The following is a 16205-nucleotide window of genomic DNA, read 5'->3' as shown; positions in this document are numbered from 1 at the left end:
AAGATAGGACTTCACAGCTCTTATCCCTGGCCTGGGAGAGCTTAAGACAAGAATGTGTGGGTTCAGAAAGGGGGAACCCTTCTACACATTTGAAACTGACTCAACTGTACAATTGTACAAGATCTTGGGTTTGTATCTGCAATGCATCAACACAGTGGTGTGAGCAAAGCAGATGACACACAGAATAGCAGGGGATAGATTGCGTATCCCTTGGGTTCTGCCAATTGCCTCTTCACTTAGGAGGTCTTTGACTCTATACAAGGACAAATGTAAACAGTCACAAACATTGCCTCTTAAGGAGGACTTCAGACAGTTGCCTGGCCAAGTAACAGGCCAGGTCTTCCAGACTACATGAAGATAGAAAGGTATACCTCAATGCAAATTGCTTATCAAGCAAAGCAAAGCAAAAGTTCACAAGGAACTGAGCAACTAAAAGCACCTGAAACCAGTCAGACAACATTAGTACACAACTTCAAAATTAAAGCAAAAGGAAACAGATATCAACCAGTCAACACAAACAAGCTAAGTGTGCAATGCACAAGGCTCAAGGCATGTGAGCCAAGCAACCTACAAAACAAATGGGTTAGTCATGATAAACAAGCAAACACAACCAATTTGTATTGGTCTCATTGGATAATTGTTGGTCAACCTGAAAAAATGAACTCAAATGTGAGTAACAGGACCACTAGGACAAGCCTAAGGTCAAAAGGGGATGAAAAAGTTAAAACAGCAAATGGCAAGTGTCCAAAATCATGTTCAAACAATCAAGAAACAAACCCAATTGGTTTTACATTCATATCAATCATCATCATCATTTCATGAACAAATTAGGTCAAGGCATGGCATTTAGAAGCTCATAGAAGTCAACAGCAAGACTTGAATCAAAAGCAATCTCAAACATTTCCAAAAATCATCAAATAAATCATGATCAATCACAACCCACAGCATGGTAAGCATGTAAAATTTCATCTCATTTGGACAAGTAGAAGATAGTCAATGAAAATCAGAAAGGCAAGGCAATTTTGAACATGCTCAAAGAAGTCAACCAAACATGCATCAACTTGAAAAAATCATAAATCAGGGATGGCATATGAGAAATGAATGGGACTAAAACCATAGCAAAGTTTAAGATGTCTAGTAATCACATATCAAATTTCATGTCCATCTAATAAAGTATGAGCATTTCACAAAACAAATGGGAACAAGTGTCACAAAAAGTCAACATAAGACCAAACAGGGGAGAAAAATCTCAAACAATTGGAAAATGCCATAAACAAATCCACAAAAAATCATATGTAAACTAGACACACACAAGCTCAATCATGCAAAAATTCAATCCATTTTGAGGTCAAGAAGCATGGCTATGGAAATCATCAAGTTGCACATCAATGGTGTGACACAAATTGTCACACCCTACTTCAAAAAAATCATAACTCAATGACCAGAGATGATAAATTCATGAACTCTATACCAAAATCACCATGGATGTGTCTAGTTTATGCACAAAAAATTTCAAGGCCATAGGATAAAGTGTCACTATTTCACAAAGGATTTGGTAAAAGGTACAAAATATTGTCACATGTTCAAAACCCTAATACCAAATGAAATCCACTCATCATAAAAAATCAGGAAAAATTATGACAAATAAGTAGAGATCATGATGAATCAGATGCAAAAAATCCCATTAAAATTGAATCAAGCATGATGAACTTATGATTTTTACAAGTTGGGGCATCAAATGAAATAAATATTGAAAGGAAAATGAATTAAACATGATTTAATTAAATAAAATGGGACGGAATGGCAAACTGGTAAATATGGGAATCACTAATCTAAACGCCGCGTTTTGGCCATGCAAGGGAAATGTTGTGATTGGTTGGCTAATAGAACAGTAACATGCACACGTATAATCTGGGCAAACAACATGAAGCTAGGGTTTAATAGCACAGTAACATCATCTTCATCACTTCAAATTCGATTCAAATTTTTTTTTCCAGAAATACAAATTGAAAGCAACGTTCGAACCAACCAAGCATCCTCATCAACATTCTACCATTTATTCTCAATAACTTAAACTAACACAAGAGAAATAAGCAAAAACAACTTTTAACGTGAAACTTCAACTCAACAATATTCACTCAATACTCGACCATTTTTATGGATTCAAGGCTCAATAGAATCAGCAAAACAAGGCCTACCTAAAGCATGGCATGGTTTAGAGAATAATGAAAATCGAAAACTCACCAAGTTTGGAGGACAATGTCGATTCAGTGTTTCTCTTGTTGCAAATGCTCAAAACAGATGCTCACAAAGCTTCCACATGCTAAATGGTTGAAGGAATTTGGCTCATGAACGTTTGAAATGGATGCAAACCAAATCTGCCATGTGAGGGAGCTCGGATGAAACAGTCACGAAATGGTTGTTACAGTTGTGAAATGAAGCTTGTAAGGTGCTCAAAATGGTGAATAGATGATGTAGCAAGCAAGATAAGGTTGTATCCTTGAGGTTTGTTGACAGATTTTTCAAGATGAGAGAAAATGAGAATTTGAGAGAGTGAGAGAATCTGTGTGAATGAGAGGCTGCTAGGGTTTCTTTGAGCAGAAAATGAACAATATATATGCTGTTTATGTTGCTAAGCATGATTAGTCCAAGTGGTAATTCAAATTTTGTTAAAATCACATGTTTTGCTAATTTGGTCCATTTTCACTCAAATGGCAAGGTCTGTGGTTACAGCTGCGAAAGTGGCCTTGTACACACTCCAAATATGATTTCTGGACAATTTCAATTGGCCAAATTGATGGAAAATGGTTATTTTAAAAAAAGTCAAATTTTCACTCACTTAAAACAATTCAAGCTACCTCCAAAAATGCCATTTTGATTGGTGATGTTTTGATGAACGATGATGACATTTTTGGAAAGAGGGGATCAAATGTGACTTGTAGCAAAAAACCCCACCCAATTTGGCCAAATGGTTTGGAAGATATGCCACTTTGAAGTTCAAAATTTTTTGAGAATGATTTGATCATAACTTGCCAACCATTCATGGGAATTGAGTGTTCTTGGACTTTTTGAAAATGGGAGAACAATATCTTCAACTTTCATGTTGGGAAAAAATTCATTTGAAGCTTGTATCATGATGTAGTTTTGAGGATCAAGACTTTCCATTTTTGGCAAATTCCAAATACAGGTCAACTTTCTATTTTTGGAAATTTCTTGTTTGACTTCAAATTCTTCCATGATGATGTTTGACATGTTATATGAGGCCTATATGGACATGAATGAACCCCTTCAAACCATTTCCCACCTTGAAATCCATAAAATCAGGCACAGTTGACCACAGTTGACCATGGTTGACTTTTTAGGGTTTCTGGTGAACTGAGCCATGACTGATGACTTCTGGGCACCCAATCTTTGACCAAAACACTTCAAAAGGACCCCTAGGTCATGTGAACATGTTGGACCAACCCTAGGGCCTTGCCTCAAAGGAAAATGCACTGACTTGCTTGATTGACTGATCTCCTGACCAGTTTGACCTAATTCTTCTGAATGGCTTGCACTTGGGCAAAAGGGACAATGCAATGTTATGCAGTGGACTATGTTAATGTTCTGACCTAATATGAGAATGTATGAAATGTAGGGTGCAAATTTGAGGTGCTACAGTATATATATATATATATATATATATATATATATATATATATATATATATATATATATCTCACTCAAAGCCTTCATTCGTACCAGCTAGCACTGAGATTGAAGGAATCCGTTCGTGTGGACTGAGTAGAGACGTTGTCATCGTTCAACGTTCGTGATCGCTCCGTGGATCCGCATCAAAGGTTTTGATCGTCACAAGAGATCTGCACCAAAGGTTTCAATCGTCACAAGAGGTAAATATCCTATCACTGATCATGACCATTCGTAAGGATCTCTAAAGGAGAAATTTTAATTTCCGCTGCGTTTTGGACCGCAATTCTCCTTCACTTCTTTCACCATATACTATGATAGAACTGACTCTTTTTTCACTAGGACCTACAATGGGTTTAGTCATTATTCTACCAAGGGATACGACGAAAATTGGTCCTTTCTCCCTAGGACCTGTGACTATAAGTCATTTCAAAAACCATTAACATCCTTCGTCGATTTTCCATCACCATTGTGAACTTGAGTCATATATTAGAACGTTGGCAATGTTTGTCGAAACGACTTATCGTTTTTGTATTCTACTAACAATAAAAGTGGACCAGAGAGCTCATACAAGTGTTAGGACCCATTTCGCTTAGCCACTAAAGATGGAAGTATGTTATTTTCCCATATAGGGTTAACATGGTCCTACAAGCATTAGGCCTAAAGCCAAATTTGATGTTAACTTCAACAACTCCAATACTTCCCTCCGATGATGAAATTTGAAGGAAAAAGGAAATTGAAGTTTGTGTTAACTACTTAACAATTATGTTAGTGGTGGAGTGGATTGTCACATACCTAAACAATAAGTGCAAAATATTTTATATTTTATTTGGCCCCTTTAAAGTCTGAGTTAGAATATTTTAGCACAACTAACATTTAAGTATTGTTTAAAACCAAAAATATTCATATAATCATCTAAAAACTATTAAATATGAATAATTGATCTTAACCAATGTCTCTTATCGCTTATGGATGCTGAAGGGAAGAAGTTGAATCTTATGTCGACTAATTTCCTCAATAGCATATGACCTCGCATGGTTCTACAAAAGTAAACAACCCATTTATTCCTCCAAAGGGAGACAACCTCACTTGATTCTCCGAAGGTATGTAGCCCCACCCGGTCCTCAAAAGCTTTACAATCTCCCATAGTCATACAAAGGTAGATGACTTCGCCTTGTCGTGCAAAGGTTGGTGGCCCCCACATGGTCTTGCAAAGGTATAAGGCTCCATTTGGTTTTCCAAAGATAGACGGCCATGGTTGAACCTTCAAAGGTGGATGGTCTTACATGGTCCTCAAAAGGTAGACGATCCACCCAGTCCATCAACGGTATATGGCCCACATGGTTTTTCAATGTTAGATGACCTAATTTATCCTTCAAACAACATGTTAGGACCTACATCTACAATTTTTTATGTTTTCTTTCTAGCTTCAAGCTCAAAATAGACTATTTGGAGTTGCATATAACTCACTTGGTGTGACCTCGTAGAAAAGTGCATTGGAAATATGGTGACAATGATACTTTGGTCTTGTATATTTACGGGTAATGCATTAACAAAATTGAGACAAGCATGTTATGGTAGTCTTGTGTGCAACTCTAATAACAAAATCAATATGATTTTTATGCCAATGTGGGTTTGTCCAACATTTTACATTCATGAATTCAAGATCTATTAATAGAAATTGCACATAGAAATTGCAATGTTCGAAAGCAAACTTCAAAAGATTGTCTATTTTTTTTTCTGATTCTCTCAATGTTATTCAGCTAGCGACAAAGAAAACATTGAAGTTCTATCATTATGTAAGTTTCTTAAAACTCGTTTGAATACATATGGCTAAATATTGACATATCTATATTCACCACATCATGGAAGGAAACTCTCGTGTCAAGGTGCTTATCAAATCATGAGCTAATCAATATTTATCTCGTGTCAAGGTGCTTTTCAGGAATTGCTTCCTTTTGTATTGCTCAATTTGAGCCACACACTTTTCAAATCAATAAAATGCATATTCAGTCAAATAATTTTGTTTTTGTTTTTCATTGCCGCTTCGATTGCAAAAACATCCAGATATTTTTGATAAAGAATCTTGCATTTTAAGACATACAGGTTCCTTCCAATGCATGTCTATAAGATTGAGAGCTTGAAATCTTATTTGGAAGGTTGAGTGACCCAAGTGTTGAAATCTTGACACGCCTGGGGCACGGTTTTATCTGACGATCTGTTTTGCAGGAACTGTTAGATATTCTTCACTCACTTGCAAGTTGTGATGTGGAAGCTTTGTCACAGATCCCCAGAGAGTCCGACCAGGAACGAATGAATGTGAAGGGATGACGAAAAACGTTGAGGCGTACGATGATCCTTGATGTTAATCAAGAAGACTCTTCAAAGTCGGAAGACTTGAAAGTATGTAATTTCCCGCAGAGCCCGATCAGGGGCAAAGCAAGTTAGAGAACGGTAGAGGACGACGAGAGACGTCCGACGACCCTTGAAATTAACCAAGAAGACTCTTCAAAGTCGGAAAATTGAAAAGAATGTATGACTCCCAGGAGTACGCTTTCTCGTCGAGCGCGGAGCGACTTGGAATGCAAGATGATGGAGCAGAAAAGGTCCAGACGAGTCTGGGAGTTCTCAAAAGTGGAAAGCTGGTGCGAGATTAGGAGGTGGATACCTTGGTTCGATGAGTCGACAGGTGTTGTGCCAACTTTTCTTATTTCCCCAGCTAGTTCCCCGAGTGGAGCGGGTTTCAAAGAAATATATCTCCAGCAGTTCCCCGAGTGGAGCGGGTTTCAAAGAAATATATCTCCAGCAGTTCCCCGAGTGGAGCGGGTTCTTTTCAAAGAAATATATCTCCAGCAGTTCCCCGAGTGGAGCGGGTTCTTTTCAATGAAATATATCTCCAGCTAGTCCCCGAGTGGAGCGGGTTTTTTCAATGACATATCTCTCCAACAGTGTTCATTCTACCAGTGGATTGAACGAGTTTCCGTAGCAGACGAACATCTGCATCCCCAGCCGAGGGTATCCTACATGTGGATTGATTGGGTCCTCCCCAGCGGAGTAGTTGTCGTTCCCCTAGCAGGGTCTGGATGGTATTCCCCCAGCAGGTTGAAGATTGCTCATTTCCCCAGCGGGAGTATCTGTGAGGGTTCCCAAAGCAGAGTTGGGATCTATATCCCCAGCAAGTCAAAGACTGTGGTATTCCCACAGAGTGCAGTGAAGGATCTGTATCCCCAGCATGTCCTCGAGAGGGTGGGGTGCAAAGGAGGTATTCCCCAGCATGTCCTCGAGAGGGTTGGGTGCAAAGGATCTGTATCCCCAACAAGGGTTGTCTATTTCCTAGCAGCAGTGCTATCCCCGGCAGGGTGGAAATCGGAGCAGTGGCGAGTTCCTCAGCAGAGAGTCTCGTTTTCCCCAGAAAATTCCCTTGAGGGGGATATTTTTATGCATTCATCATGTAGAATAAGCATTGCATATTGCATAGAAAAATAAATAATCGCGTAGCATTTCCATAATTATGGAGCATTACGCAGAAGAAATCAAGCATGCATCATTGCAAACGTCAGCTAGTCTCAAGCCGTGGTTACTGTTTGAGAGGTATTTTGCCAGAAAATGAAAGTGTTGCTCCGAGTAGTATAGCCTCATGATTGGATCACAGGTATTGTCCCAGTGGTACGACACTGGAGAAGACTCCTTCCGTCGGACGGAGATGGAAAGGGATGTATTCAACGCAACCCAAACTGTGGTTACCGCTTGAAGATTTGGGGTTCACCAAAGGTGAAGATGTTACTCTGAGGAGTTTAGCATCACGACGTCAGATCAGCAATGTTCCCCAGTAGTGCGATATTGGAGGAAATGTTCCCGTCGGACAGAGATGGGGAAACAGTCAGAAGACGTTACGCGATCAGCGCGATTCGAGCCGTGATTACCGCTTGAGGTTTGGTTTTGTCTGACAGCGAAGACGATGCTCCGAGGAGTTCAGCATTGGGAGTTTGGAACCACCGTTTCTTCCCAGACATCAGTAAGTGTTTGGTCGATCATTGTTTGATGTCTGTCTGCATCATTGTTTGATGTCTGTCCGCATCATTGTTTGATGTCTGTCCGCATCATTGTTTGATGTCTGTCCGCATCATTGTTTGATGTCTGTCTGCATCATTGTTTGATGTCTGTCTGCATCATTGTTTGATGTCTGTCCGCATCATTGTTTGATGTCTGTCCGCATCATTGTTTGATGTCTGTCCGCATCATTGTTTGATGTCTGTCCGCATCATTGTTTGATGTCTGTCCGCATCATTGTTTGATGTCTGTCTGCATCATTGTTTGATGTCTGTCTGCATCATTGTTTGATGTCTGTCCGCATCATTGTTTGATGTCTGTCCGCATCATTGTTTGATGTCTGTCTGCATCATTGTTTGATGTCTGTCTGCATCATTGTTTGATGTCTGTCCGCATCATTGTTTGATGTCTGTCCGCATCATTGTTTGATGTCTGCCCGCATCATTGTTTGATGTCTGTCCGCATCATTGTTTGATGTCATGTCAACATCATTGTTCGGTGCCTGTAAACATCGAGTTTCCTCCCGGTCATTGGTTAATGTCTGGTCGAGCTTTTTTTGGTGTCAGTAAACATCATCGTCCGATGTTCAGTAAACGTCGAGTTTCTTCCCAGTCATCAGTCAGTGTCTGGTTGAAGGTGTACCCTCTGACGTGTTGCCCTTAGAGTGGTGATTAGTGAAGTTTCCGACTATCAGGTTGAAGCACCTATGGTATTCAGGCCAGTTTTTCGGAGTTCAGACCGAAGTGGTTTTCGGACCAGGTAGAAGAAGAGAAAATTTTCGGGGTTCAAGAAAAGCAAAGAAAGAATAATAATCCCGAGCGGATGTGTGGTGATCAGACCATGGTTATCCCTGAGTTACCATTTATTTTGGTATCCAGGTCGACGTTTCAGAGTTTGTTTCTTCGCCGATGCTGACAGGCGTTGTTAATTATTATCCCATCAGAGTGCAAATTGTTCGTCTGTTCTTGGTATTCAATCACTCTTCATCCTGATCATCCGAAAGCCGAGGCTATTTCGTATCGACAGGTTCACAGTGGATTGAATAGGGGCAGCTGTAACACCTCAAAATTTGCCCTCCTCTCTTGGGACTAAGCATTAACATATTTGCATTTCATTTTAGGGCATTAGGCATCTCATATTGCATATCATGTGGTTACATCGTGCAAGCCATCTTTCCAAGTCTTGATCAGAAGATGAGGAAGTCAGAAGGTGCAAGCTAGGGTGTTGACTGATCATGGGCCATCTGAGGATTGGACTGTGAATTAGGGTTTTGTGATTCCCAAGGGTATTGGTCTCCATGTTGATTGAATTGATGCATCATCATCATGGTTGGATGTCATCAGAAGATTGAAGAAGATTCCTTGAGATTTGGGTTTTGACCACTGGTCAACCCTAATCAGTTGTATTGGGCCAATCAGGGCTGGATCAGGAGATGGGTTTAAGATGGAGATGAGGTTCATTTTGTGATTATATGGTGATTATTGAGGCTAGGGTGTCACCCTTGAGCCATTTCAGTTGAAGATTGGGGTTCAATTTGATCTATGCATTGCCAGATTCATCTGTCAGTTGAAAGGTCAACTGTGGTCAACTGTGCTTGATCTGATGGATGTGGAGGTGAAAATGAGTTGGATACACTTCATTCATGTTGGAACAAGTGTTAAATGACATCTCAAAGCTTAAAATTGAAGAAAATCAAGTCAGGACAAAAACTGCCAAAAATAGCAAGTGACTTGTAACTGAAGTTTCCAAAAATGGAAAGTTTTTGACCTCAAAAACAGATGTCCAAGGAAGCTTCAAATGAAAAATTGTTCAACATGACAGATGTAGATCTTGTTCTCACCTTTCCAAAAAGTCCAAGAACTTGAAAATCCAATGTACGGTTTGCAAGATATGGCTCATTGAATTTCAGAAAAGACCCGTAATCAGGAGGCCATAACTACCACATACTTTGTCCAAATTGCAAGTTCTTTATATGCACAAACTCCATTTGACATGTACCTTGAGGGTGCATCATTGGATTTGTTCAAAAATGGCCAAGGCAAAAAGTCACTTTTCAACTGGACAGCTGAATTGGACCAGGGGCAAAATTGTCCAAATGTCAAAATAATTGGAATTTTTGAATGGGACTTTTTCCAACACCTCAGGAATGGCATTTTAAGTGTGTTTGAATATTCACTTCATGGTTAATGCACATGGTTTGAGTTTTGTCTTGAAAAATGGAAATGACAAAAATGCATCAATTACCACACACATATGATTTTGAGAAATACTCAACCAATTGGAATGGGAATAGTTTCTACACATTACATATGGCATTTGGGGGTGCTTGAGCTGTCAAAACAGCTGGTACTAGCTGGCATGATGTATTTACAATTTTGCCCTTGTTCATAAAATTGCCATTTCACTAACATTCCAAAATTGTTAATTAAACATGATTAGTGATGGATTAAGGGCCCATATATTCCAAATCATCTCCTAATCATAACTGAACCTCACATTCTCCAAAGTTGGATCTAGAATCATCACATTCTCTCCATTTTCATCCAAGAACACAAACCTTCAATCTCAAAATTCTCCTTCATTCCTTCACCAAATCGTGTGGTTTTTGTTGCATTCGATCACAAACATCATCCTCACCATCTGTTTTGCAAAATTGAGAGGAATAAAGTGCTAAATCGTGGCTGTGCAAAAACTCATCATCCATGGCAAATGCGAATTCCTCGTAATCGGAGCAAGGTTGAGCCAGGCAAAGGTTGTTGTTCACCTTCCTAATCCTCCTTGCGCATCTGTTTTGGATCGATTCACGCAGAGGACAACTCTCTAACGACTGCCATTACAGGTTTGAGCAATTTTCGAGTTTCATGATTTGCTTCAAGATCGTAGGCGTTTGGAAGTACATGTTATGTAGATCGTGTTGATGTAATTAGAATTGTGAATGCTTGCCTGTGTAGTGAGAAATCTTGAATTGAACATTTGATCCAAAACCCTAAGTGCTTCGATTCGGTTGATGTGAGAACTTTTAGGATAAATGGATGTGATATTTGGATTGTAGGTAGAAAGACCTTTCCAACGGATATGGCCATGTCCGTTTCTGTGAATGTTTGTTGTTCTTCATGATTTTCGATTTTTCTGGAAAAAAGTTGGGAAGAAGACGATGCATTAGGCTGTTTGATCCAAATTTCAGTTTGAAAATTCAAAAAAACTGTTTCCCGCCGGCGCCAAAAGATTTACAAAAATGCCATTGATGATTTTTAGTTAATTTCATTTAATTATTAGAAAATTCATATGACCTTTAAAAATTCATAAAAAATAGCAAAAAATTCTAAAAATATGGAGATTTTTTTCCTTGACTTTGTTGACTTGTGTAGGATTTTTTTGACCTATTGGTCAAAGTTGTGCTTGGCAAATATTTTATTTGGCATAGGCTTTTCTAATGTATGTCACATTTTGATACATTTTGGCAATTTGATCATGAAATACTCATATCATAAGATAAATGGCTGAAAATTTTTGTGGTGGTTCTTGACTCATTGAGGATTATTTATATGTAAATTTCATGAATTTTTGATACCTGGTCAGAGAGCAGCAAATTCTGGAACTTAGGTGTGACAATTTGTGTCACACCTCTTGATGTCAACTTGTTGAATTTAATTGGATAACCTATGCATGTTAGAATTGAATGAAATTTGGCATGGTGAATTGTTGATATGTTAGGATGTTGTATGAATTTTTGTAGAATTTTTCACTGCCTTTTCTAATTGATCATGATTTTTCATTTCTGGTGATTGAAATTGCAAGCTCATGTGATACATGTTGGTAGATTGATTGGGAAATCCTCATATTGTATTGTATGGCCATGAAATTTGATATGCATGAACTAGACACGTTGTGTGACCTCCCTGTTTTGGTCTCATCCATTTCTTTTTTGTTTTCAATGAGATATGAATTTTTGAATTGGATGTATGCATTGATGGTGTGAATTGAAGCATGAAATTGTGTCTGTTTTTGATGATTTTCATTGACATGGTTCCATTTGCCCAAATGAGCTCAAATTTGACATGGTAGACCTTGATTATCCCCTGTTTAGGTGTATTTAATTTGAGAAATTTTGGATGTGTTTTGGTATGGATTTGAATGCAATACTTCTGTTGGTATGTTGGATGCTTCATTTGAACCAATGTGCCTTGTTTTGTGCATGAATTGAACATGATGGATGATATAAACATGAGACCAATGATGTTTGCTTGTGTTTGATGATAATTTGATGTTGGTTGATGAATACCTTGCTGTTTTAAATTTTTCTTGCTTTTGGACCCTAGGCTTGGCCTAGTGGTCTAGTTACTAATGTTTGCTTGATTTTTCAGGATCAAAAAGCAATGCATATGGAGAATGATTCAAATCAATTTTAATTGATGTTGTTGATGTTTGTACACTAACATAGCATTGTTTTGTAGGTGTTGAAGCTTGGGCTTAAGCCTTGAGCTTGCCTTGTGTTGTGCATAGTTTGTTTAAGCTGGTTAACTGTTTATTGTTTACAGTTTGTCTGATTGAGTACTGACTGAGTTTGATTGTTTCCAGGTACTTTAGTTGCTCAGTTCCTTGTGAACTATTGCTTTGCTTTGCTTTGCTTAAGCAACTTGCATTGAGGTATAGCCTTCTTACTTCATGTAGTCTGGAGACCCGGCTGTTACCGGGCCGGGCAAATTGTCTGAAGTCCTCCTTAAGAGGCAATGATTGTCTATGTTTATTTTTAAGCCCAAGCAGGAAAAGCCCTTCAAAGTAAGGCAATTGGTGGAAGGTAGGGACAAGCAACCTGTCCCCCACTATTCTGTGAGTCTTCTCCTTGCTCCCATTACATGGTTGTAGCATTGAGATCAAAAGCCCAAGATCTTGTGCAGTGCACATTGTGTCAGAGTCATCGAGTATAGAAGGGTTCCCCTATTCTGGACCCATGCTCATTTGTCAGCTCTCCCTGGTTAGGGATATGAGCTGTGAGGTCTGATCCTCACTTCACCTCTTCATCTGCTTCACCTTAGCCTCGTAATGGCAAGGTTAAGAGCAAATCAAAACCATGTACAGACGACTCGCTTCGGCGGTCAAACCCCTTTGATTGAGCCTCTTGTTTGGTTATAGCGTGTGCTCTGTGAATCTCTGATTGACATGCTTGATTGAGATGCCTGTTCTCATTTGATGTATGACATGATTGTATGCTTGTGTGCTAGCTTCTTTCCTGGTTAGGTTAGTTTGCTTATGCAAGTAGGATAGAAAACTGAACTTAGGGTTAACGATGCATGACAACATTAGGCTCGAGTCTCAGCTCCCTAGTTGTGTATCTTTCCCCGGTTTCTGGTTAGCAATTTAGCCCCTGTTAAGGGGAACTACATCGCCCTGATCCTCGTGCCAGACGAGGTATGTAGGCAGGTGGTCGTGCGAGACCACTCCGGGCAACCTTTTTCTTTTTTGCGTGCGTTTACTTGTTATCTGATTGTATGTTTGGGTTCGGATGCCGACGTAAGCCCAGTGATTGGCTGTCGGGCTCCCCGTTTGCCGTTTTTGTGTTTTGGTTCGGATGCCGACGTAATTCCATCCAGTGGTTGTCGGGCTCCATGTTTGCCACCCTTGCATGTTCGTGTTGTTTTGTGTTGTTTGGCGTGCGTAAGCCGAACTACAGTGGCTCTGATTCTTGTTCCAGACAAGATATGTAGGCATAAGGTGCGATACCTTATCGAGCTCCCTTCTCTTAACCCCACCTGCGTTCCCTGTGTGTGTGTGTGATGTTTAGCAACCTTTTCTTTATTCTAGGACGTGGATCCCTAGGAGTACCTAGGACGTGAGGGGTGCTAATACCTTCCCCTCGCGTAACCGACTCCCGAACCTTTTCTCTCTGGTCGCGAGACCATGTTTTTCCAGGTTTCTCTGAGCGTTTCCTTTCCCTATCTTGGGATAAATAACGCGCAGTGGCGGCTCTGTGTGTTTTTATTTTTAGCCTCGCCGGTTGATTTTTCGCAGGATGCGACAGCTGGCGACTCTGCTGGGGACGCTCGGATGTAGACCTGTGCTGGTCCATCTTCCCTAAGCGAGTCCTTCCTAGCGTTTTAGGATAGTTTAGGTTGCTTGTTCTGTGGTATTTATTGCATTTATTATTCTAACCTGTGTATATTTGCATAAATATCTGCATGCATCATACTATCATGTTGTTGCCGTCCTCTGCAGGTGGTTCTGTTGTTTGGGGTGGGTGTTCTGAGTGGGGCTAAAACCCAGGCCCGAGTATACACCTAGGACTAGTGTGGTCTCACGTTGCCTCTTTCATGTTAAGTCAACATGTGCCTGGCGGCGTGATGTGCCACAAGCCGGACGAGGCTCACTTGATAGTGCTCATCTCTGTGGATATTCCGCTTTGTTTGAGTCACTCCATTTGAGTTGTTGACTCTGGTGACCGATCATTCCCGGATCTTTGGTTTAGACGATTTTAAGGGAGCTTCAATGGCACACCCGAAAGGGCAAACCCATTGAGTATCTCCGCCCGATTGTCGAGACCATTATCCGCCTTAGGATGACTTGATTAGAACTTACCTGTGAGGGGAGGGTTGTTCTGTCAGATGTTTGTTCAGATAGCCTTCAGATGGTGACTTTTGATCTGTGATTCAGAGACATATTTATGAGTCAGATTTATGGTTATTTGTTGCTGTGACGCCGGAGTGCTGTCCGTGATTTATCAGTGGGGATCCGTTTATTTCAGGATTCCCCGGGCCGAGATATTTATCAGTGGGGATCCGTTTATTTCGGATTCCCTGGGCCGATTCAGATGGTGATGGTGTGTCTGCTCCGAGACCAGTGGTGATGATGATGATGTATCTGTCTTCCGTTTATTTCGGAACCCGTAGGTCAGATTGATGGTTACACATTCCTCAGATGGTTGTGATCGGTTCAGAAATCAGGGTTGTGATTCAGAGCAACAGATGATCAGATGACTTGGAGGATGGCACATTGCATTCATCTGCATCATTCTCATTTTGCATTCATCTGCATCAAACCTACGTCTAGCCATATGGGGAGTATTATTGATTGAGAATCTGGTTGAGAGACATCTTGAATTTCAGAATATGGATGTCAAAATGTTATCTGTCTCGATGAAACCAGAATCGAAGGACCGAATTTTCCTCATATGGGTAGACGTCGCATTCATGCATATTAACCTGTTGCTGTTTTGCAGGAATCATTGCTCGTGCTCGCCGAGTCGTACCTTTGCACTCAGCACGCCCTCACAGATACTTCACCAGGCACAAATCCGAGACTGATGGATCTTCCCAACGCCGACATCCTTGAGTTGAAAGAGATGGTGAGGGATTTGTTCAGGGTTGTGCAAGGGCTTGCCTTGGGGCAGAAAGCCATGGCCGAGAGATTAGAAAGGATTGAGGGCTGGATGATCAAAGAGAAAGTTCAGGGAAAGGCTCCGTCATCTGAAGTAACAAATCCCTCTGGCTCTGTGGTGAAGAAATCCCTTGACAGTGGTCAGCCCAAGAAGAAGATTGAATCAGGTGGTGCGCAGACTAAAAGAGAATGCGGTAAGGATCGTTATCACCCTTATGCTGCCACTGCAACCATTCCTGTTGGTGGTTCATCTGTACCACCGAGACATCCGTCACCTCCCCAGGAGATACAGGGAGCTGGGAGTCAAGGGAAAGGAAAGGGGGTTGATCGTCATTTTGACAAGCCACCCATGCCCTACGCTGCTCTGTTTAAAAGGTTGATGGCTATGGGGATGGTTCAGCCAAGAATGTTAGCTCCATTGAGATCGGACCAGTGGCCACCTAACTATGATGAGAACGCCAGGTGTGAATTTCATTCTGGTACGCAGGGGCATGACATTAAGGGTTGTAGAGCCTTTAAGCATACTGTTCAAGACCTGCTGGAGTCCAAGGCCCTCCATTTTTCACTATTGACAGATGTTAATGCTAATCCCATACCGGCGCATGGTCAGGCGATGGGGAATGCAATTACTGAAGATTCAGATTACACCCGGGCAGTGGGTAAAGAAACTAACAGTGACTGGGGAATTGATCAGTGGATAAAATCGTGCGTGCCAGGGAGCTGGAAGGCCTAAAAGATCAACATTGTTACTCGTCCGGAAGAGTAATAATTTCTTGTTTTCAGTTTATATGCATGAAAGCCATACGTGTTGCCCGACACGTAATGGTTCATTGTAAGGGCCACCTCATGTTTAAATTTGCATTTCTGCATCATTAATAAATGGATGTTTTTCAGTCAAAAAGCGGTGTTCCATGTTTTTCATTTATTTTTGCAGTTTAAAAACAAATAAAAATGGCAAAGTTTATTTTCATTTTTTCCTTTTCTGATTTGTCTCGTTCCAAAGTCGAAAAATATTCTCCGGATCTCGTTGATAACAATTTGGTTACCCCCCATATGACTTCGACAATCCGAGCAATCAGGCTGAAGAAGAAGGCGAA

The sequence above is a fragment of the Lathyrus oleraceus genome, chromosome 5, assembly GCF_024323335.1.
Source record: "Lathyrus oleraceus cultivar Zhongwan6 chromosome 5, CAAS_Psat_ZW6_1.0, whole genome shotgun sequence".
Classification (NCBI taxonomy): domain Eukaryota; kingdom Viridiplantae; phylum Streptophyta; class Magnoliopsida; order Fabales; family Fabaceae; genus Lathyrus; species Lathyrus oleraceus.
Note: the sequence above shows the minus strand (reverse complement) of the source record.